This window comes from Peromyscus eremicus, chromosome 3 (genome assembly GCF_949786415.1).
Source record: "Peromyscus eremicus chromosome 3, PerEre_H2_v1, whole genome shotgun sequence".
NCBI classification, from domain to species: domain Eukaryota; kingdom Metazoa; phylum Chordata; class Mammalia; order Rodentia; family Cricetidae; genus Peromyscus; species Peromyscus eremicus.
The window spans coordinates 27,891,509-27,915,703 of NC_081418.1; the positions used below are offsets into that span (position 1 = coordinate 27,891,509).

Here is a 24,195-nt window from a genome sequence, read left to right on the forward strand (position 1 = left end):
AATATGTGGCTAAACATTTTTTTGTTGTTTTTTCAAGACAAGGTTTCTCTGTGTAGCTTTGCACCTTTCCTGGCACCTCACTTGATAGCCCAGGCTGGCCTTGAACTCACAGAGAACTGTCTGGCTCTGCCTCCAAGTGCTGGGATTAAAGGCGTGTGCCACCACCGCCCAGCTGTGGCTAAACATTTTTAAAGGCATAAATTATATCTACGTTTCTATAGCCATTGTCCTATTAGTAACAAAAGACAAAATATGGATACTAAGTATACTAGTGGTGAATGAATGTGGATACTTCAGTGTGTGCAGATACAACAAAATATTACTGTCATTATTCCTAATGATGTTGTGAATGCATGGGTATGGATACTACTTATAAAAATAACAACTTGTTTTAGATGATTTTGTTGTTTATATATCAATATACTTTCTTTACAAAAATGATCTAATCCCGAGTATACAGACAAGTTCATATATCTTTCATAAAGACCATTGAATATGAATTTCCAGGCAGGATGGGAGAGGTTATGAAGGCCATCTTAAATTTTCAATAGTAATCTAAACTATTTTTCAAGCCAACCATTGCTTTAAAATATATTTAAGAGTTTCTCTTTGGTTACAACTGCTTAACTATGATAATTCATCTTGACTTTGGATTTTCTTTCTTTCTTCTTTCTCTCTCTTTTTGTTTTTAAGAAAAAAAAATCTGGTATTTTCCCAGTTGGCTTGAATCCCCAAGGTCCAAATACACTGTCTGTTTGAGGAGTTTCTTCCTTCATAAATAACCAGGCTACACTCAGTGGCATAGAGGCAGCCCTGCTCCACCACTCTATCTTATTTCTGAGCTGACACCTGAAGCTTGCTGACCTGCACCAGGCTAGACACTGACAAGCCCCAGTGACCCTGCTCTTTGCCCCTCCTCAACAGAAGACCACCCAGCTTTTCATATGGATGATGAGGATTCCAACCCATTTCCTCACACTTCTACAACAAGCCCTCTTGTGTACTGAGTCATCTCCCCAACCCTAGACTAATCTTCATATAGTAATTCCTTTTTCCTTATTCTGTAATCTGGGTTTTCATGAATGAAAAAAAGTAGGTGATTATGGAATATCTAGTACCTTCAAAGACAGTTAAAATCTGTCTAAATAACTGGTGTCACCAGGGCAAGCCTATTTATAATCTCAGAAATAAAGATACTGAGGCTGGAAGATCTAAGTTTGGTCTGTCTCAACAAACAGCATCAAACATGTTATAAGACAAGTCTGAAAGTGTCTTTATTTAAATGTAATAGAACTTGTAACTGAGGACTCAATAACAATGTAGTTGAGTAGATCCTAACCATTCGAGAGCTAATCCCAAAGAAGGCTATCACTAAATGATGGGTTCTGTATATTCTATGAAAAGCTCTGGTTTGGGATCTCTTTGTTCTGTCTTAACACCATTTTAATCAATGGTCTTAATGAGACTTGAATGTGAGAAACCTCTTTGGCATGAAAACCAACTCAAGAACAATAAATGCTTATGGCTACAAGAGGAGAGAGTTTCTCCCATGGCACCCACAAACACATTTTATCTCTGTTTTTTCTTTATGTTTCCATTTTGTTTCTTTTCCCTGCACCTGCATTAATTTCCTTTGAATTTTTGTGAATTACTTTTCCTTTCTACATGCTTATAATTTCAGGATCTTTGCCACAGTTGTGATTACACCTGACCTTTCCACTCAAGTGCCGACTTCTAATTGGAATGTCTTTGAGGAAATTCATGCATATGTCCCAAGATTAGCACAGTTCACATTTTAATAGAAGTTTTTTCAAAAAGAAATCAAGAGCATCTATACATATTCTTGTATGTACATTATTGATAGTTAAAATTTATTTAAAATGTAACAGCATGTGGAATTTACCCTATTTTATACGTTTAACTGTGCACACAAGAGTTTTGGCAAAGCCATACAATATTGTAACCAGTACATCAATCCATTGGTAAAAAGTTTTATCGCCCCATAGAATTTCCTTACACTTCTTTTAAATCAACTCATCTCATATGACAGACCAAGATACTCTTCCACCAAAGTCCAATTTGGCACACTAGTGAGTTCAAAGTCCAGAGGGTGGGTAAAGAACACTCACAGGAGTGTAGGTGACTTCAAAGCAGCGATATCACAGTAAAGTCTTACACTGCCATGGATGACCATATAGATGATGTAATGGTTTGAGTGAGAAACAACCTCCAGATACTCAGGTATTTGAACATTTGGTACCCAGTTGGTGGTAGTGTCCGGAGAAGAGCAATTCCTCATTCTGGAGGGTTCTATGAGTTTAGTACCATGTCACTCTACTTTTCTCACTGCTTTATGACTGGATCTAGACTGTGATCTTTCAGCTTTCTGCTTCTGCCACCATGCTCCACCATGCCTCCCCAACATGATGGTTAAGACTCCATCTGAAAACTGAAAGCCAAAATAAACATTTGATTCTGTAAGTTGCTTTTAGTCATGGTGCTTTATCACAGCAACAGAGAGTTAACTAATGCAGACAGAATGCCTGCCTTCCATTAGCCTTTTACCTTCTATGTATTCTAGCATGTACTAAGATCAGAAAGCCACACGTCACATGAACATTCGTCTGGCTGAAAGGTGCAAGATGGAGGGACTGACATCTTGTTTGACGATCTAATGATTCCCATTGCAACCTCTGTGAGGAAAGGTGGGAAGGACTGGTCTTGAGAGTTCTATACAAGTGGTTACAGATGCTTTGATGAAGATGGTAATGATTGTTATGCTCGAAGGACAGAGTTCTACAGTACATGCCTAGGTCTTGCTAAACCAGAATGTCACTTAAGTTTTCTTTTTCCCCCACATCCCTCCAATTTCTGCAGATATAGTGCACTGTCATTTTTTTTTTCAAGACAGGGTTTCTCTGTATAGCTTTGTGCCTTTCCTCGAACTCACTCTGTAGACCAGGCTGGCCTCGAACTCACAGAGATCCACCTGCCTCTGCCTCCCTAGTGCTGGGATTAAAGGCGTGTGCCACCACCACCTGGCTTCATTGGCGTTTTTTTAAACTTTCTTATATTTATTCTTTGTGTGTTTCACATCATGCACATCAATCCCATTTATCTTCTCATCCTTTTGTATCCTCTCTCTGCCCTTGCAACCTCCCTCCCAAAATAAAATAAAATAAAATAAAATAAAGAAAGAAAAGATAAACCTCACCATGGAAACTATAGTGTGACACAGTGAGTCACACAGTATACCCTTTAGTCCATATATCTTTCCTTGCAAGTGTCCATTGCAAGAGTTATTGGTCTGGCTTGAGGCCTCTGGTTTCTGCTACACCATCGATATTGGGCCCTTGCTCTCTCTCTCTCTCTCTCTCTCTCTCTCTCTCTCTCTCTCTCTCTCTCTCTCTCTCTGTGTGTGTGTGTGTGTGTGTGTGTGTATGTGTGTGTGTGTGTGTGTGTGTAACGAATAAATTGTAAAAGATGCTCAACAAGATGAGAGGCAGTCATATGAAACTGACTGGGATGCCGAGGAACCTATTAGTGACTAGAACATATGTTACTTGATTTTGAGGGATGACATTATGAGTAATGAATTCTAAGCCTCAAAAATACATGAGCTAAATTCAAGAACGCTTTACCAAAGCACTCTAAAGACTGAGGCCACCTATTGAAGTAGCCCTCTCTCAGCTCCATTGTTCCAGCATGCCTTTTTCAGAGGGCAGAGATCACTATCCATATACAACTCTAACCAACTTTGGTTTCCACTCTGCTGCCCCCCCCAAAAAAAAATCTTTGGGTAGCAAAGTCTGGAATAAGTTAGGACATCTGTGGGGATTCACGGTGGTGGTTATATTACTACCCATTTTTCGATTCCTCTAAATTCCCTTGGTATTCATTGCCAAGTCCCTTACTGGTACTAGATATAGTACCAGTGTGGGCTTTTCCAGTGGATACTTACTCCTTTTCCCCTGGAGTGGAGGCTCACTCCTAAACCTCAAACCCCTCTCTAGAAAAATAACCAAGGGACCATTAGCTATAGAACAGAATTTCATTGTATTTAGATCATATTCATGGCAACTCTCACCTGGTCTGGCTCAGAATTTCCTCAAATAAGTGATCAGGTCTCTTGTTTTCCATTCTGGATGTCAGCTCACTTCCTTCCTGAGATCTCTGATAAAATAGTCCTCACTGTTTTCCAAGCTGAAATTCTTCAGCCATACCTATTTAAATTGATTAGAATTTCCTGATGCACCTGTCTCAAGATGTGTCTTGAAAATTTCTACCCATGAAACCCTTGGACTCTTGTTTGTTTTATTCAACACTAAGCCTCTAGTACATAAACTTCAGTCCCCGGGACTTTAGTGCTATGAGAATCTGCCAGGTAATTGTGCTCTAACAAAAAACACCCTCCTGCACCCAGATTATTGTTTTTATACCTGCTTAAGTGTCAAGCTTCCTACCACCTCAGCTTACTTCAGATTTTACCAATACAGTTCACAAAAAGTATTTGACAAATATTTCAAATATTTGAATTTTTGGATTTTTCCTTCACTGATGAAACTTTCGTAATAACACTGTGTGCCCATGACACTCTAGTGAATGGTGGGACTAATGCTTGCTCTAGTCAAGTATCACCGAGAAATCTAAAATATGTAGCAGTTACTTTGAAACTCCTTCCAAACTCTAGCCAGTTTCTTACTTCTCTCCACATTACAGGGAGAAATGTCGAATAATGAGGTCCCGTCAATTTCAGAGGTAATTTAACAAATGGAACAGAGTTGTTGGACATGAAGGGAACAGAGAATCCACTGGACGATTTTCATTTCGCCTTTACCAGATTTGAGACACCGCAAACAAGCCACGGGTTTCTAAATAGGGCAAGGACACTTTCAAAATTGAAATCTTGATTATATCACCTGTGTGCTAAGCTCTGCAGTGCATGAAATTTGAGATTGTTTTGCTAATGTTCAAAGTCCGGAGAGCCTGAGTGGTGACTGTCTAGGATCAGCAAGGAGGCACACCACAGCTAGTTCCTGGAGTTGAACTATTTGAAATTGGCAGGTGGCTTCTCTTTGTCCACAGATTTATTTCCCCTTTTCCTGACAGTGCATGTGTTTGGTGAGCTCCACTGTTTATGCAGCTTCTGCATACATTCCTTAGGATTTGTTTTATGTGTGGTTTTGGGGTTGCTTGTGTTTCTTGTTATGCTTGGCTACTTCTAGAAGGAGAAGTGGTGGTGGTCTGCTTTCAGTGGGCAGTCAAAACAAATGCGATACTCCTTTTGAATATCTGGCTTGGAGTTTTCATAGAAAAATACAAGCACCATTTACATAAGCATATTGCTTGAACTCATTTCATTTTAGACCCCTCACTTGTCTCTAAAAAAAAGTGCCAACCAACTCTGGAGCTGTTTAAGAGTGAGCATCAGAGCAATGGAACATGACTAGTGACGTTAAGCCTGTGCCTCCACAATCAATCCTGAAGAACAGGGCTTACTTTCTGCACAGTAGCATAAAGCTATCCCAATGGAAAAGGATTAATGCTCCCATGGGTGCCTTCTCCTTCCTTACCACCTTCTTCATTGTTCATTAACTCTGTTGTTAGAAATGAGCAATTGCACTCCACATCCCTTGGAATTTGCACATATTGGGGTCCTAAGTGAACAGGAGCAAGCAAGGAAAAGAATTGGAATAATCTGAAGGAATTTGTGATCCAAAGATCCTTTGTTACTAATAATATTTTCATTTAAAAATTCTCACCATTTTTTTTTTGCTTATTTATGTGTGTGATGTAAATGCATGCAGGTGTGTTTGCACATTATAGGTACCTGTGTGGGGAGTTGGAGGATATATGTTCATATGTGTGCCTGGAGGCCTGAAGGTGAGATTGGGTGACATCCTCGACTTTATTGCCCATTTTACTTTAAGGAGACAGGACCTCTCATTGAACCCGAAGATCCCAAATGTCAGCTAGACTAGCTAGCAAGCTTGCCCCCAATATCTCCTCTCAGCCCCTGAGATTACAAGCAGGCTATCATACCTGCCATATTTTATGTGAATACTGAGGATCTGATCAGTCCTCATGCCTCCTTTGCAAGTGCTATACCATCTGCCCAGGCCCTGATACTGCCAATTTTAATAGCAACTAACAGTACCATGCTATTAGGATTAACTATCAGAACAGATCTCTTTGGGAAGGTACTTATTGGTTCCCTACACTCATGAATTTCAGAACATTTACATCCTGTCTTGTTCTTCTGCTTGTTTCTTGATTTTTTTCAGTTGATTCTAATCTGTTTGGTGCTAACTTTTCTCAAAGGTACTGTGCATATACTACTGCTCTTCTGCTGGGAACACCCATAGGCAGTGCCGTCCATGTCCATACCGTCCAGCTACCACTATAACAGATCTGAATGACAGTGACCCTTTGAATTTCTTTGCTGTAATCTCCACTCAAAGCTTCATGCAGACTCAGTTACAGCTGTTTATTAGAAAATCCATTATTAATGGTTAACACTTTAAATGGGTGTTTATCCTACTCTGAAAGTTATCGATCCTCTCATATCCTGTGTCTCTTTTGAATCACTTGCTTTCTCTAGTGACTACAGATGACCATCCCATCCAAGACCAGATTCTATTCTGTAAAGTCCACCTATCCATTCAGTTGACCTTTATATGTTATGTGAGGAGTTGTCCATTTATTTCAGTGGGGACTGTTTCCCTAGTGTTTTCAAGGTCCTGAGTTTGATCCTAGAATTTTCAAAACAAACAAAATCATTTATTTTTCATTAAGACAACTGTGGCTTCACAAATGCTCCATCTGATTTTGGTTTTTGGAACCTTTGAAATATATCTTTGTGTGTATACAACATACAAAACTCAAATATGTATATTACACTCATATATATATATATATACATATATGTATTGATGTACAATAGATATAGTTTATAGTTACATCATTTCTTGCTTAAGAAAATCTCCCTTTATTTCACTTTCATATTTGTGATAAAGTATGGTGTATTCAACAGGACATCCTGAGACTTAGTGCTACTTTAGTGACTTCACGCTCCCCCACTCATTGCTTAGTCTCTAGCAACCTTGGTTACAGCCAGGACACTATCAACTTCTCTGTGCCACCACCGTGCATGTCTTTCCTCTTACCATTTCCTAGTTGGAAAACTTCTTTCAATATCAAGTTGTCTCATCTAAAAATTTCAGGGAACTCTCTTCAATGAAATTATATGTCATTCTTCTTTATTCTCACAAAAATATTAAGGATAAGTTACACTGTATTATAGTCATCCTTTTATTTTATCTGTCCTCTGCAAGCCACTGCTAGTGGCTGGAACACAGACTCCTCTGTTTCTTTTCCTTACCTGCTAACACAGAACCTGATGTGCAACAATAAATAACCCCTCATTTACTCAGTAAAATGAGGGAGTTACTGAAGACATTGAAGCTTATTCTTTCTAGTTTTAGATTTTGCACATAAGAACGGTCACAAAACTCCCATCCACCTCAAGCTATTACTGGGTTTTCTAGACATTTTTTTTTGCAGCTCCTGCCTTTGGCACTGCCTCAGCCTTCTACCTGTTCATGTTCCAGTGGGGCTCTGGAGTTGAATGACCACACACTCAAATGTCCTCAGAGAATCAAAGCTGTCGCTTTGTCTTCTCCCTCCCATTGTTGCTTTCATAAACGGATATATATATGTACATATATATGGTGTCAGTCAAGTTTTCAAAAGGAAAAAAGGTCACCATAATATGCTACATACTGTTGCACTAGAATATATTACATTAAAAGAGGAAAGTTGGCCAGCTGGAAAACAAGAAAGGAGCAAGTTTCCTTTTTGATACAGTGCTTTCTAGACCTTCTGCGGGGCTCAGGCTTATTCTTGGCTCCCTGGTCACCTCAAAGCTGACTGCTGGCGACCTTCTCAAAGAAATAAGTTTTCAGAAAGATAACTAAAAACAAGAATAAAAAGTTCATATTTTAGTTGAGGTATTTGGAGTTGTAGAAGATATCTATGACTGGGATGCTTAAGTTTGGCCTTTATCACAAGACATTACTCTCAATTTAACTTTAAAAATGAACATATGGTTGAAACAGTGATTAAAGGACACAGCTGTCAGAGAAGCATGGAAGCACATTGTAGGTATGAAACAGAGATAGCTGTACCTTTCCTGTCTCCTTTTCTCAACTTACTACATCAGAGAAAGAAGTTTTGTGTCTCGAACAATTTCCTGAAATATAAAATGTATTATAATATTAGAGCAAAAGTAATTGCAATATGAAAAGTCATGTTAGCTTCTCCCCAATGGCCAAAAGTCTGAAGATACTGAAACTTCTGCTATGGAAATAGACACTTTGAAGTCCAATGTTCTTCTCATACTTGTTATAGCTGTCTATTGTTCCTTGTTTGGAAAAGTGTCTTTCTTATAGACAGTCCTTAACTTCCAGGAGTAAACTCAAGCAGAATTCCTACATAGTGTGGAATATAGAGATTAGATCACACTCATACACTGCCATACAGGGGAAACAATTTGCAGTGACTGTAAACATTAGAAACACTAGAACCAGCCAATAATAAAATTCGATTTCTCTAGACTTCTGTGTGTTCTCTCACTCCTCTGGGCATTCAAAAAGCCTTGCCACCTACTCTCAGCCATGGCTATTTTCTAGTCTCTTTTTTCAAGATCTTCCTTCTCTTTGGAATACTTTCCGCCTTTCCCTATACACTGACACAGATAGACTATTTCTCACTTGTCTTCTGTCTTTCATATCCTTTTCTTTTGGGGCTTGCCTTAAAACATAAACCAGATGAAGTCCTATTATAGAAACCTTTCAGGGAAGTTATCACAGTTTCTTATGACACATTGTGTGCATTGCTTTCTTAACACCTGTTTTCAGTAGCCGGTAAACGCTCATTATTTGAGTTGTTCATTTTGTTTGAATCTGGCCCAGTTGGTGGCATATGGTAGATTGCAGATTTCTATTTACTGAATGCATGAATGGCTGATTGAGTTTGTGTTTAGATAAGCAAACAAGTGTGCTTCACAGTGCTACCCAAGACAATAGTGAGCTTTCTTGTTGATGTAACAACCCCAGGAAAACACTTTTCCTTTTCCTTCCTGAGCCTTTGTATATTGTGCATTGTACTTTTTCCCTTGATACAAAATGTCACTTAAGATCTTTCTCCAGTATAGAATGTCATTATACTTTCAATTCATCCTGTCTGCTCTCCCTCTCCATTTTCGTCCAAACCTGGTGGCAGGAGGAGGGAGCACACTTCCACCTACACTCTGCTTCTTTTTTTTTTTTTTTTTTTTTTTTAGCTTTACTTGCGCTTTGCTTTCCTGCACCATGTGAATGTCCCTTTGTCACCCCGAGACATGGTTTGATGTTTTTTTTGGAATTATCAAAGTTCTGTTCTTTGTGCGGGTTAAACATAAGTATATGTTCCTTGAAGTTCTCTCTGGTCTCCTTGTTGACCCTGGCTGTACCAAAATTTTACTTCTTTTGCATTCATGTCTGTGCTTGTTATGGCACTTTCTCCCCTGCCTTTTGAATTTCCTAGTACATTCAAACAACATTAAAGTCAGAATTGATGTCTCCTATAACAATGAAATTTCAGCTGTAGTATCAACTGTAGTATTTATTTTGATGTTTTAGCCAGTGAAATTAATAAATAATTGTCCAATTTCCCTTCACCATATAGAACCTTACTTAGCGATTGACTGCCCTTAGGTGATAAGAAAAATTGTACTTAGAAAATGACTATATCTGACTCTTTAATTAGTTCCTGAGTGATCTGTCCACAGATTACCTTCTAAGTACCATTTCCCATTACAACATCACATCCTTCATTGCTTAGTGAAATGTAGACATGACTTGGTGTCTGTGGGGTCTTGTCATTTCATTGTTGAGTCCCTCTAGATACACCATGCCACTCTGCTGTTTTATTACTGAAATTCATATATTTTCTAATTTTTTTCTTTACGTTTTTAATTCTTGAATATATCTGTACTGGGGCATGAGGACACGAGCGTGGGTCAGTAGCCTCAGATCTTCCTGGAGCTGGAGATATAGGTGACTGCTCTCAACCATATGTGAGTACCCAGAAATGAACTTGGGTCCTCCAAAGAGTTGTCCACAGTCTTAACCGCCTAGACATCTCTCTCGCCCACACACTTGCTTACTTTGTGTTTTTCTGTGTGTCAGAATTACCACTCATATATAGTTTATGATCCTGTTGACCTTATCTTCCTCAGGAAAGTTTTCCTGATTGCTTCTTTCCATTTCTCAGTATAATTTGTCACCATTCCAATTATAATTCCTTAAAAGGCCTCATTCTTCTTCTTACTATGCATTGTGTTCTAGTTTGCCTGCTAACTTCTGCTCCAAAGCTGATTAGTGGTTCTTCCTGATAAATGGTTAGGGTTGGCTTATTTGTGCTCTTTGCAAAGACTGGAAAAGTAAGTAGATCAATAGTTTCTCTATGCTTCTTGTATGGGGAATTAAGATAGATAAAGTTAATTGAAAACTATGATTCTACCCTATATAAAGGTCAGAATTGATGTCTCCCATAACAATGAAATTTCAACTACAGTTTCAATGTAGTATTTAGTTTGGTATAGTCAGTGCAATTAATAAATAATTATCCAATTTAACTTCAGGATGTAGAACCTTACTTAATGATTGACTGTATCCTGTGAAAGACTTAATGCAAGCAAATTCCATTAAAATTGTGCACCCCCACTCTATTGTTTTGCAAACTCTGTAAATTGGGAATTTGATATGGTGTCACTACCCTACTCATGGATTTATTTTTGGACTTTGAAATTTCTTCCAACGTGAAATAGTCATCCACGTTTTAGTTCTTTATGAAAATAATTAAACACATCTACATATTAAAAGTACATTTGCTTTTGTCTTTAGTAAACGCTAAAATTCCATGTAGTAGCACAAATGTTTTAAAAGAAATTTCTTTGTGACGTGCCATCAGTAAGTTTTTGATTTATATATTGTTTTGTATATTTAAATACACAAATTCAAATATAAACATTCCAATCAAAAGGAGGTCACAAGTAAATTTTTTAAGAATCCCTGTTGTAGAAAACAATTTTCCAAATGTAGCAAGCCTCATGTAGAAAAGATACCTCTTGTCTGCTCTGGCCATGAGGCAGATTATTTCTCTATCCCACTTCAAATCATTTGCCAAAAAGGGAGTTCTTGTCTGCATACATTGAAATGATGCCAAACCACAATCATCTACACTGCGGTAGCATCTGGGGCTAATGTGGCACGTGCTGCCCAGGCTCTGTCTTCACAGTTCTTGCCCTGGGTCAGCCAGTGCTGTATGTCTATGGGAAAAGTTGCTGCCCAGAATGAGCCATCTTTTTCAGTCTGTCTTGGTAATCACGCAGGATAAAGTGGTACCTAATAGTTCTTTCCAAAAGACTAGATACAGTTTTCACCTATTTGCATTTTTCTGAAGCTACATAAACACCCTAGCTTTGTCTGTAAGACATGACCTTCAGGTGCTTGATTGAGAACCTAGATCTATGGCATTTTAGACACGCTCCCTTAAGCTTTTTCTTTCTTCAGGTCTGTACAATGCAAGTAGGCGAGAGATTCATTTTCATATAGATTTAGTGTACAGCATCTTCATGAATCAAGACAATCTATGTTCTTTGTATATGATGAGTTCCATAGTATCAGGGCACAGGAACAGAAAAATCAAGACACCATTAGCAAATAAGTTCAAATACAGAAAATGTATGACAGATGATTTCTCTACTTTGGTTTACAATATTCAGCTATGCATTTTTCTGGTGAATATCATCTTACTTCAACTAATCCTTTGGCATTCATGGCTAAGAGAAATGTTCAATGAAAAGACAGAGCATGTTTCTCTGACTTAATGAATGTGCTAAGATTCTATTTAACATAACTAATATCTCATTCTCATAGAGTTAGTCTTTTCAAAGAATGAAGGCTTTGATTTATTTTTATTGATTTTTAAGTATACTAAAGCTTATGCTTTAACATAGTTGAAAAATCTGAGAGGAGAGTAGATGAACAGTAGCAATGTATAAGATCTAGTGGTAGTGGGTTAGGGAAATTTTATCCAAGAGATTACTATGGATTATTATAATTCTATGTGCTAACATATCTTATGAATAAAATTTTAGATAATTTCCCAGTCCATGAAGTTACTCAACATCAGTACCCTAATGCTAAATGTGTAATAGGAGCCCCCTTGCCCAAGAATCTCTCATGATCTGATATATATTCCAAGCAGGCATCAGTTGGCTTTCTGGAAACCTGGTGTCCCATACTATTGTTGTGAATTGTCTTGTGCAGATAGAAAAGACATGGATGAAATAATTGGGTCCTTATTCAATGAAGAATTATAACAAGTTCAAAGCTATAGAACTAGAGACCATATCCTACTTGGCACTGCTTAAACCAAAGATGCTTGGAAGCTAACATTTCTCTAGATATATCAAACAAGCACTAGCACTTAACACCAAAACAAATCACATGATCATCCATATTTACTCACTTCCACATTTGTCAAATGTTCTTAGAGCACCATAAATCTTTGTTCAAGGTAGAATTGACACATCACATATTCATTCATGAACCAGTGAAACTGAACCATACCTGAAATTCAATTTAAAGTAATATTGTCCAATTACCAAATGCATAAATTATTTTAATATCACAAACAGAAATCTAAAGTTTGTACATGTGTACACATAAATTATGAGATTGTAGTTTACTAAGAATTTTTGCTTAAATTTTTTGATTGCTCCAATGTTAGGATTGTTTCGGTCAATTTTCATTTTAAAAGATTACTTGCTATTTTATAGTCTCTTAAGAGCCAACACAGGGGCAAAATTAATCTTCAGATTCAGGACCTGTGAATATGATCAAGAAAGTAATCAAATGTAATGGCCTCTTCCATATATCTAGAAATTTTGATAAAATAAGTTCTTGGTAATGTTAAAAATAAGAAGTTTGAAAAATATTTGAATCTTTAGGAGAAATATGACTAGGATAATAATAATAATAAACTTTGAAGAATAAATAATAATATTGAATTGTTGAATAATAAACTTTCTCTGCTATTAATGTTGAGAAAACCCTTAAGATACTTGAATTCAGAGACAAATAGATTTTAAACATCATTTGAAACCTCAGGTGAGAAACATTTTCTAGATTTGCTATGCAAAGTCATTAATTTTTAAAAGAGGAAACTATGGCATGGAAAATTGTAAAGAAATAGCTCAACAGATATAGGTATTTATTTGGAAAAATATATTTAAAGAAAAGTTGCATCAAAACACTTCTTGACAATTTAATAATCAATTGTATTTGTGATGAGATTTGTCAAAAAAGTGGAGAAAGTTACCCTTCGCTTTTCAGCATTTACCCAAGAATTTCTTGGTATGCAACATTTCTTATTCTCAATACATTTTTTAATGTTGGGAATTTTCAACTAGTCCTCTCAGTTTTCCAAGGCAAGGCCTTCTTTTTAAGACCTGAATATCAGAGAGAAAACAGAGTGATGCAGTTTTAAAAACAAAGAACAAAGAGGGTGGCCAGTATCATATGAAGTTGCAGAGACTCTCCAAAGGTAACGATGAAAGAATTTCTTTACAGAGGCTTTCATAATGAACTGTGTGGGTAAGTTGAGCAAGGATGTCACCAGACTCCCAATCTACCACCTTCAGGGGTTCTTAGGCCTCCCTCGGGTTAACATAAACCAAGATATGTGTTTAGTAAGCCAAGCAGTTAGGAGACTTCAGAATCATAGTACAGACTTCATGTATCTTCAATGGATTATCTTATAATAAAACACTTTTTTGAGAACTTCACAAGCAAGCACTTCATCTGCATCACCCCTGCCACTCTCTACCCATCCTCCAATGCCTTCTGTATCTTTTCAAATCCATGACCTCTTCTTTAATTAGTATGTTTGTATATATAAGCATATATATATATATATATATATATATATATATATATATATATATATATATTATTTAAAATTACAAATGAATACATAATACCTCATAGAAAACATTTCCATTTTCAAACACCTGGGCCATCTCACTGTCTCTCAGATTTTCTCATGAAAGCTGAGCTTTACATTCAGATCCTGAGCGATGCCTTCTCATTTCAACATTGGAGACTTAAGCTCTCTGTGGCCCTAGATTCTGTGCTCTGTACTCTCTGTTCTTTCTGTGGAGTTACCCTTGGAATTAGGATCTCATTTAAGAGAGAGTTTTATAAGGGATAGCCAAAGAGAGTATACATTTGTTTACACAGCTCAACTCTGGTGACCAAACTGTATTCAGAATCTGCTGTTTGGCAGAGTGCTAAGTTGAATAAAAGAACAGATATGAAAGGGTTGGTATTTTCTTTTAAACAGGTGTTTGAAAATTAAACTCTAATTTTGAAATCAAGAGAATCATCCCAACACATATAAGAGGAGTTTTCTATTAAAGTATCAATCTAATAATAACTTGAAAGTGTTCATGTGTCCGTGTCCGTGTTTGTGTGTATGTATGTGTGTGTGTGTATGTATGTGTGTGTGTGTGTGTGTGTGTGCTTGAAAGATCACTAGCCAACTGTCCATAGCTACTACTATTTTCCTAAATCAATATATCTTCTGACTATATCTAAACATTGATTTATACACCCATAGAGAAATGTAGTTCTCAACTCTCATGAAAAAAGCTTCTGCACAACAGAAGTGGGATATTACAGAAATCCACAACCGGTCAAAGTGCAGAGAAAAAGGGACTGTGGAGTGCACAGACCCAATTAGTATATCTATAACTCAACACCTACACCCAAGTCTTAGAGAACATCATGGAAGAGGGTACAGAACGACTAAAAGCTAGTGGACCCAGATGCCAAATGTAAAAGTTTTTTTATAGATATGGAAGGATATCAAACTCACAAAATCTCAACATTTTGGTTGTCTAAACTAGGCTTGCGTAATGACCACAGCAGTGATCAGGTCACTGGGGATCAGAGAAATTTCAAAATTTCCCAGTTCTACCTGAAAAACTACAGGTGTTTAACTCTTGCTAAGAAGAGAAACAGATTTTCTCCAGGGACAAGCCCCCTGATAGATTATCCCATCACAAGTGCTTCTCCCTAAACTCATGTACATAGGGGCAGAACTGAATAGATTCCCACTTTTTAACTGTATTCTAACATTTATCTTTATGACCACAGATAATTATAGCTCTCAACTCTCATCAAATAAACTGCTTTTTGCAGCAGTAGAGGCTTCTGCATAACTACTGAAGAAGAGAGCTTAAACCTGACAATAAGGAGGAGTTGGATAGTGGAAAGGGATTGGTGGAAATAATATAGAAAATAATGTAAATATAGTATACTCATGTATTAAATTCCTCCTAAAATAAGAAGCTTATGAAAATAATTACAGATAGTCAATTTTAAATAAATACTAAAATGCAGATTAAATGCTTAACTCTTGATGTTGTATGTGATTGAAGGTTAATTTTTTATTAAGGAATTTTTTATTCATTTTACATATCAACCACAGACTTCCCTCTCTTCCCTCTTCCTGCCCCTCTAGCCTTGCCCCTCAACCCATCCCCCATTACCTCCTCCAACAAGGTATAGCCTCCCATTGGGAGTCAGCAGAGCCTGGTACATTCAGTAGAGGCAGGTCCAAGCCCCTCCCACTGCATCAAGGCTGTGCAAGATGTCCCACCATATGTAGTGGGCTCCAAAAGGCCAGTTCATGCACCAAGGATGGATCCTGATCCTACTGCCAGGACCGCATTAAGTAGATCAAGTTACACAACTGTCTCACTTATGCAGAGGACCTACGTCAGTCCCATGGAGGCTCTACAGCCATTGGTCTAAATTTCATAAGTTCCCACTAGTTTGGTTTGGTTGTCTCTGTAGTTTTCCCATCATGATCTTGATGCCCCTTGCTCATAGTGAAAATTGAAGCACATGGAAGAGCTTCATGCCATGTAAATGAGTGTGTATATCTTAGAGAAACAACCTTCCATTCTTAATTCAGTTTTATTTCCAATTCTGAAGTTATATTATTGCAAATCACTTTAAATTGATGTATTTGTCATTATTGTATGTTTTGTACATGATGAGTACATGTGAGCATGGGTGTCCAATTGCTACAAGACTCATGTGAAAGTATCATGATAATGGGAGTCGATTCTCTCCTTCAATCTTTATGTGGATTCCAGGGATTAAGTTCAGGTCACCAATCTTGTATGGCAAGGGCTTTCACCAGCTAATCAATCCATCCTGTTGTCTTGCTATGGATCATTTGTATTCAATAATAAATCTAAGGTATTCTAGTAACCTAAGTCCCTGCACAGATATAACCTACAATTATCAAAAATCTTGGTTTTAGAATTTTATAGATAAATTTTTCACCTGACTTCCTTTCCCACCATATTCATTTTAATTAGTTGAAGGTAGGAAACAATTATAGTAAATAACTTGGCTTTTTTATATATATAATTTTGTGTAATTACAAAGAACACCTAAATCTTTTTTACCTACTCACTCTGGAGAAATATTGATAACACCTAATTCTATTTATTTGTAGAACGTTTGATTCCCAGTAAACAATTAGAGTTTAAAAAATAGAAGGATCACCTTGGAATTCCAGCAACAGGCTCCAAACTGTGTCGGGTTAAAATAGTCTTTGACAGAAGTATTCAGGGAACAAACTCTCCCCTTAGGAGAATAGACAGTATCTTCCTAAAGATTTAGAAGTGAGAAGAAAAGTCAATTTCATGTGGACTTGGCTACTGTCCCCACTGACTCTCTACAACTGGAGTCCTGTGTCTTGTCCTTTATTAAATCCATGTACTAGCCCTCTCCAGGGAACTCTCCAGAGTCCTTCATTCTCTGTTCTGGTGAACACATACTGGAACGGATCTTTCCAGTGAAGTCAGATAAAAAGTATATAGAACAATATACGCTGTGTAACCCGCTAAGTAGTAAGGCCTGGTATCTTGAATTTTTAGCTCTCTTTTCTGACTGGCTTTCTGCGGGTAATCATGGACATGTTCTCACACTCTTTAAAGAGGGGCCCTGTGGCTTGCAGGTATAATTTTAACTTAATCACTGTTGATCAACCTGCTTTCTTATATAGTCTTCTAAGTGGGCAGGGTCACTAAATAACAAGCAGGACTCTAGAAATTAATTCCTATGAGTATTTATTACAAGAGGATGATCTAGAGAGAGAGGGATTGTCTTGTGTTGCCTGCTTGTGCTACTATTTATGCATTGTGATACCATGCGTGCCTGAACTAGTGATTGAGGAGAAAATCGTTTTAATAGCAGTTGGCAGTTAGCCCAGAAGTCCTCCTCCATGCTATGAACAAGGCATTATGGAAGCTTGGAAAGATTAACATTCAGATTTATTTCTTTGTTTACTTTTAAAAAAATTTAAAGTAGCACTTTGCTCAATTGTTATGCCAAATTTGGTTTTTCATTTGAATGTGATTTAAATTTTTTCTTATCTGTCTCATCACTCCTAGCTTGGTGTGTTTGGGGAAATACAAAAGCAACACTAAGTAAAAAGTGCATTTTGATCATTGTGCACCCCTCAGTGGTACATCTGTGTCTTTGCCGCTTGTTTCCATCTTTGGGAATCTTTCTGATTTTTGACTATACCCACCCTTGCCTTGCTATACGGCATGAGCACTCGTAGACATAAACATTTTGTTCTTGGCTCACATGGTCTACACACATGGTTAAATAGTAGTATTAAGTCAAACATGAACATATAAAAAAATTACTTAAGTGCTGGCTTTGGCAGCACATATACTAAAATTGGAATGACACAGAGAAGATTAGCATGGCCGCTGCACAAGGATGACACACAAATTTGTGAAGCATTCCATATTTTTAATAGGAAGAAACAGAGTGCTAGAGAGGTCCCCAGAAATCCACAAAGATACCTCCACAATAGACTACTGGCAATGGTCGAGAGAAAGCCCGAGCTGACATACTCTGGTGATCAGATGGCTGAACAACCTAACTGTCATGATAGAACTCTCATCCAGTGACTGATGGAAGCAGATGCAGAGATCCACGGCCAAGCTCCACGAGTCCAATTGGCGAGAGGGAGGAGGGATGATATGAGCAAGAAATATGAGACTTTTAGCATGAATCTTAAAGAGTCTTATTAATAAAATCAAACCTGAGCCAGGTATTGGGGTGAACTGGAAGATCAGAGAACCAGAACAAGCCACAGCTACCTCACCTCACTGGATCCTCAGCTGGTCTTGTTTCCTCAGACTGGAAGCCTCTGTGTCCTCATATCCGAATGGCTCTTAGCTGAACTGTACTGCTCAAAACCTAAAATCTTAACCAGCCAAATGCTTAACCAGCCAAATGCTGCTAGTTTCTGGTCCTCATGCCTTATATACCTTTTTGCCTTCTACCACCACTCCCTGGAATTAAAGGCTTGCTTTCTGGGATTAAAGGCGTGAGTCACCATGCTTGGCTGTATCCTTGAACAGATGGATTTCTGCCTCTGGAATGCTAGGATTAAAGGTGTGAGTGCCACCATTTTCTAGCTTTTGTATCTAGTGGCTGTTCTGTCTCTGACCCCAGATAAGTTTATTAGGGTGTACAATATTTTGGGGAACACAATACCACCACAGAGACCATGATTGGAAAAAGCACATAAACAAATAGCCAAACTAGTGGAAACACATGAACTATGAACCAATAGCTGAGGAGCCCTCATGGAACTGGATAAGGCCCTCTGGATAAAAGAGACAGTGAATTAGCTTGAACTATTTAGGAGGCCCCCAGGCAGTAGGACTGGGGCCGGTCCTTAGTGCATGAGCTGGCTTTTTGGAACCTAGGGCCTATGCTGAGACATCTTGCTCAGTCTTGGTGTAGGGAGGAGGGGACTAGACCTGCCTTACCTGAATCTACCAGGCTGGGCTGAATCCCCAGGAGAGATCTTGCCTTGGAGGAGGTGGGAATGGGTGGTGTATTGGGGGGCAGGCTGGGGGGGTGGGAGGAAGGAGGACAGGGGAATCCGTGGCTGATATGTAAAATTAAATTAATTATAAAATAAAATTGAAAAATGACTTAAAAACAGAAACACAGCCAGAGTAATCCAACCACATTGACTACTGGTTAATCAATGAGTACTTGAAAGGCAAAGCAACTGGACATTATTTCATGTTGCTGCCATGCATGATATCTGTCAAGTTGAGGATGGAAAAGAATACCAAAATTTCTAGACCAGCATTGAAAATCAAGAGCTTTCTCCTGTGCCTTCCTCAGACTCCATGGTCTTGTAAAATGTACAAGGTTGGGCTAAGAGACTGCCAAGACCACAGATTTCTTCATATACATAATATTTCTTTCCCCAGTGAATGTCCATTTCGCTTGCCCTTCTCTCATCCCTTTCAGAGGCAGTCACATTTTCATGAAGTCATTCTGTATTTCACTCTTGTAGAAACAGCCCACGCTAAACTTATGTTACGTTATCTACTTCAGCTCTTATTTCCTTCTCATTTTTCTTCCCTTCCTTACAGATTAATTGTTACAGTGATTTCACTGATCTCCCATTTTATTTTCTTTTTACTCTCCAATCTTGTACACCCCCTGGTATCCTTCTACTTCTATCTCAATATTGAATATCTTGTTTACAAACCTCAAAACCAACCTCAGAGTCCACAGTTTTTCAGTGTTTCTCAGGATTCCTGAAATAAAGTTTGCTCAAAAAAATGTGACGATGCTAATCACTCATATTGAATAGTCTCTTTGTTCATTCACATCCATATCCACTTACTCTTGACTTTTGATAACCATAAATCTTGACCCTTTCCACTAGATCATATCCTTTCTTTCTTGAGATTCCCAGAACATATGACAAAGGTTCAATGATAAGTATGTATGAAAATGTCATGCTGCATCCCATTAATATTTGATATACTAACTAAAAAATATAATAATAAAAACATAATAACTGTGATCAACATTAGAGATGGTCTTCATTTAAGATAATCTGACTGACAATTTTGACAATGCATTTTGTTTTTCACATTTAGGCCGTTATTCAATAATGTTACATTAGATATTTTAAAACAAGCAATAAAACTTATTTGCAGCAAAATCAGAACACTTAGAATACATGGTATATGATGTTGTTTCAATTTGCCTAGTCCTTATTGATAGAAACTTCAATAAATACACCAAAAAGTATCTTTTGCAACATATTTTCTCTCTTTTACAAAGTTTATGACATCTAGCATCAAATACCATGTTTAAAGGGTGCTTAAGCATGTACTAGACACATAGTAGTAGATCAATAAGTAATTTTAAAAGACTAGACCAGTGTATAATTATGATTATAATAAATGAAAATTTTAATATAATTAAATTACATATGCATTTTTACAAAACAGTGAAATATCTGGGCACATCCTCCCTTCATTGTAATTAAAGTTAAATTTACTGGTCTACTTCTTCTCACACTGTATCTAAGACACAAGAATATTTTAAGTTCCTAGTCAATTAATTTTTAAATGTACTTTACAATTTATGGATCTAAATTACACTTGAATAGCATTCTCATCTTTCTTTGTCTTTCATGGGTTTCATGTCGCTTACATTAGTTCATGACTCCTGGATCACAGCTTTTCTTCCAGGGTAGAATGCTCCATTTTCAAAAGTACTAACTATTAAGTAATTTTCAAAAAACATACCAAGGGCCTGATTTGTGTCTCTTAGATTACAGTGGCATATTTTAAGAGTACATTAGAATCCTCTACTAATCCTGCTATGCTTTCCTGCAGTAATACAAATCAAGAAAATCTGTATTAGTGTGGATATTTTTACTTTTTGAAATGTTGAATATATCTTCCAAACCCACTTACAATGACAGTGAGATATGTTTATTTTAGACTTTAATGCATTTTTATATTGCTATTGTTATTTTAAAGTATTTTGGACAGCTAGCCAGTATGTCCTCTGAATATGGCTTCAGTAATAGGGTTTTCTATAAAAGAATAAAAATACTTCTAATATCTTTAAATTACTACATTCTTATTACTATGGTAATACAATGAATTTCATAGTTTTATTTTTGAGAGACTGTGTACTAGCTTAGTGGCTTGGAATTTACCTAGAATATACAAGTCCTTGGTTCAGTTTCCAGCACTACACATTTTTTTACTTTGATAGGAAAAATAGTAATTATATTGAGTATTCATATTTTGGAATCAAAGTGGTGATTTAATGTGAAAAATATATTGTTGTCTTTTATGGCTTAAGAAGTTATATTGTAAATTGCATCTAAATAATCCTTAGTTCGATCATTATTCACCAATAGGCATCATGAGTAGTAGTATATGTTCTCTTGGAGAGTATTCTATAGATGTAGTGAATCACATTAACACAGCAATAAAGGTAGCATCTCATACTCTACATCAGAGGGAAACTAGTTATAGAGAAAATAATTGTGGTATTTGCTCATGGAATAAAATATTCCACTTGCTTTACAATGACTATTAGATCAAAAATTAACAAAGTTTGTGTACTTTAATAGTTATTTTTAGTAGACGTTCTTTATTCATTTGATTTATTAACACATAGCAATTGCCAAACAATAGTTTACATTATGGTATATTCATACTTGTATATATTGGGTTTTGAAATAGTCTTCTCGTTTCCCTCTCTGGTACCCCTCCCATATCTAATCAGCCCCCTTGTTCTTGGATTTACATAAATAACTAGGCTTTTTTAAAGGGTCATTTTATATGAAAAAATCCAACTGGCATGAATATATGTGACACTGAGCAATGTATATTATTAAAGGTGATAAATAATTTTTATTATTTTGAAACATTTTGTTTTGTTCCAAATTCTGAAGTGAAATTAGTACTTTTAAAAAATAATCATTAATTTTGAAAATATTCTGCTAGCCAATATCAAAGAATAATTCAAAAGTTTAACATAAATATTTTCTAAAAATATGTTTAGAAAAATAAGTGAAGCCGGGCGGTGGTGGCGCACGTCTTTAATCCCAGCTCTCGGGAGGCAGAGCCAGGCGGATCTCTGTGAGTTCGAGGCCAGCCTGGGCTACCAAGTGAGTTCCAGGAAAGGCGCAAAACTACACAGAGAAACCCTGCCTCGAAAAACCGGAAAAAAAAAAAAAAGAAAAAGAAGTGAAATACCATGATGATATGTGGTGTAAAGTAACTTACATTGGTCTGATGATAGACTCCCACAGCTGAAGCCCTAAGAAATCCTCAGAGCTGAAAAAAAAAACAAAACAAAACAAAAAAAAAAAGTGAGTATCAAAGTAACAGTATCAATCCCTTTTGCTCAGAATAAAACAGTAATTTTAATATTATTTATATATGCACATATAGAAATGCCCTATTTTTGTTTATGTTTTTCATTTTATTTTATTTGAAAATTCTTTTTCATTTTACATACCAACCACAGTTCCCCTCCCTCCCCTTCTCCAGCTCCATCTTCTACCTCACAGTGGGGGTAAGGCCTCTCTTGCATAGTCAACACAGGCTGCCATACCTAGGTGGGGACGGAACTAGCCCCTCCCCCCCGGATCATGGCTGAGTAAGGCATCCCACCATAGGGAATGGAATGGACTCTAAAAAGCTAGTTCATGCACTTGGGCTAAGTGCTGGGCCCTCTGCCAGGGGCACCACAAAGACACACAACTGTCACCCACATTCAGAGGGCCTAGTTTGGGCCCATGCAGATTCCCCAGGTATCAGTCCAGAGTCTATGAGCTCCCACTAGCTTGGGTCAGCTATCTCTGTGGGTTTCCTTATAATGATCTTGATGCCCCTTTCACCTGCCCCTGTATTCCCTCCTTAAACATCTATTAACCATTTTGACTCTGAAATGTTTTGTTTTTGTGGTTTTTCGAGTAAGGGTTTCTCTGTGTAGCCCTGGCCGTCCTGGAATTCACTCTCTTGACCAGGTTGTCCTTGAACTCTGAGGCTTGCCTGCCTCTGCCTCCTGAGAACTGGGATGAAAGATGTGTGCCACCACTGCCACGGCTAAAAACACTTCTTTTTAAGGCGCATTTCAAAGACTATTTTCTGGACAAAAATGTAAACTGGAGGCTTGGGCATTTCTAGGCCAGTGTTAAAACAATATTGTTAATGCATTTTGACATTCCCAAAAGTTCTCAAATCCTAGACATTTTTTTCCCCCTCTGGCTTTGGGATGTTGACAAAAGTAGTAGTATCACACTAAAGACCCACAACTCTTGTGGAGACAGAACCCATATACTTTCCCTTGTCTAATATACAATCATGTAATACAATAAAACACAGTAGGATAGAATTCCATGTGTACACTATTACATATTTAATGCTCCAGGGTCTGGAAATTTCAGTGCTTCATAGTGACCACCAGATTGGATTTAGGAATGTGTCTCCTGCAGAGTGTAGCTTTAAGTGTCCCCAGCAATGTTCAAGCTTCCATGTGCTGGTTGACAGTAAGGAAATCACCACATTCTTACTGATATCCACAGTGCCTCCATCTCCACTTCAGTTCAGTGATGAATCTGGAACGTGACATTTGAGTTCTCACTTGTGTTCTTCATTTTTATGTTACTTAAGAAGATAATGTAAATTACCTGCATGTATGCACGGTCTGTGTGCGCACTGAAGCTCTTTCACATTTTCTAGCTTCTGACCTTGTATCACTCACCAGCATATACAAGCCTCAATGCATTTCATCTTTGGGAGCTCGCAGCCTGGATACTTAAAGAAACAATACTTGCCAATGAGAATACTTCTGAAGAAAGATTGGAAAAAAAATAAAGAGTAAAGCCTGTCTGTGCACTAAGATATTTTAGATAACTCTACCTGCAAACACAGATCCTATATATGCTTCAGATATTTTTTTAATCAATGGGCAATCTGTGTCTCTTATAAATGATAATCAATCCTGATATTGAAAGTTGAAATCTCTTAAAATTAAAAAAATGCTGTTCTACTAACCAACTATGACAATAACACACTTTTTAATATAAAACTTTTTTTTTTTACATTCTATGGCAAAATAACACATACTGTCTTTTTTTATTTAGTATGTGTATAGCAATTAAAAAAAGATGCTATTTACATCAGTTTATGGGACTGTC

The 24,195-nt window shown here is 37.2% G+C and overlaps 1 protein-coding gene and 1 non-coding gene across 3 annotated transcripts in view; both read left to right on the plus strand.

Annotated features, from left to right (window-relative positions):
• Foxp2 (forkhead box P2) overlaps positions 1–24,195 on the plus strand; it is a 246,314-nt gene that overhangs the window by 24,789 nt on the left and 197,330 nt on the right. The window lies entirely within an intron of this gene.
• On the plus strand, positions 17,847–17,953 carry LOC131907603 (U6 spliceosomal RNA). The gene has a single exon (XR_009378493.1). It is a non-coding gene; the product is annotated as a U6 spliceosomal RNA (small nuclear RNA).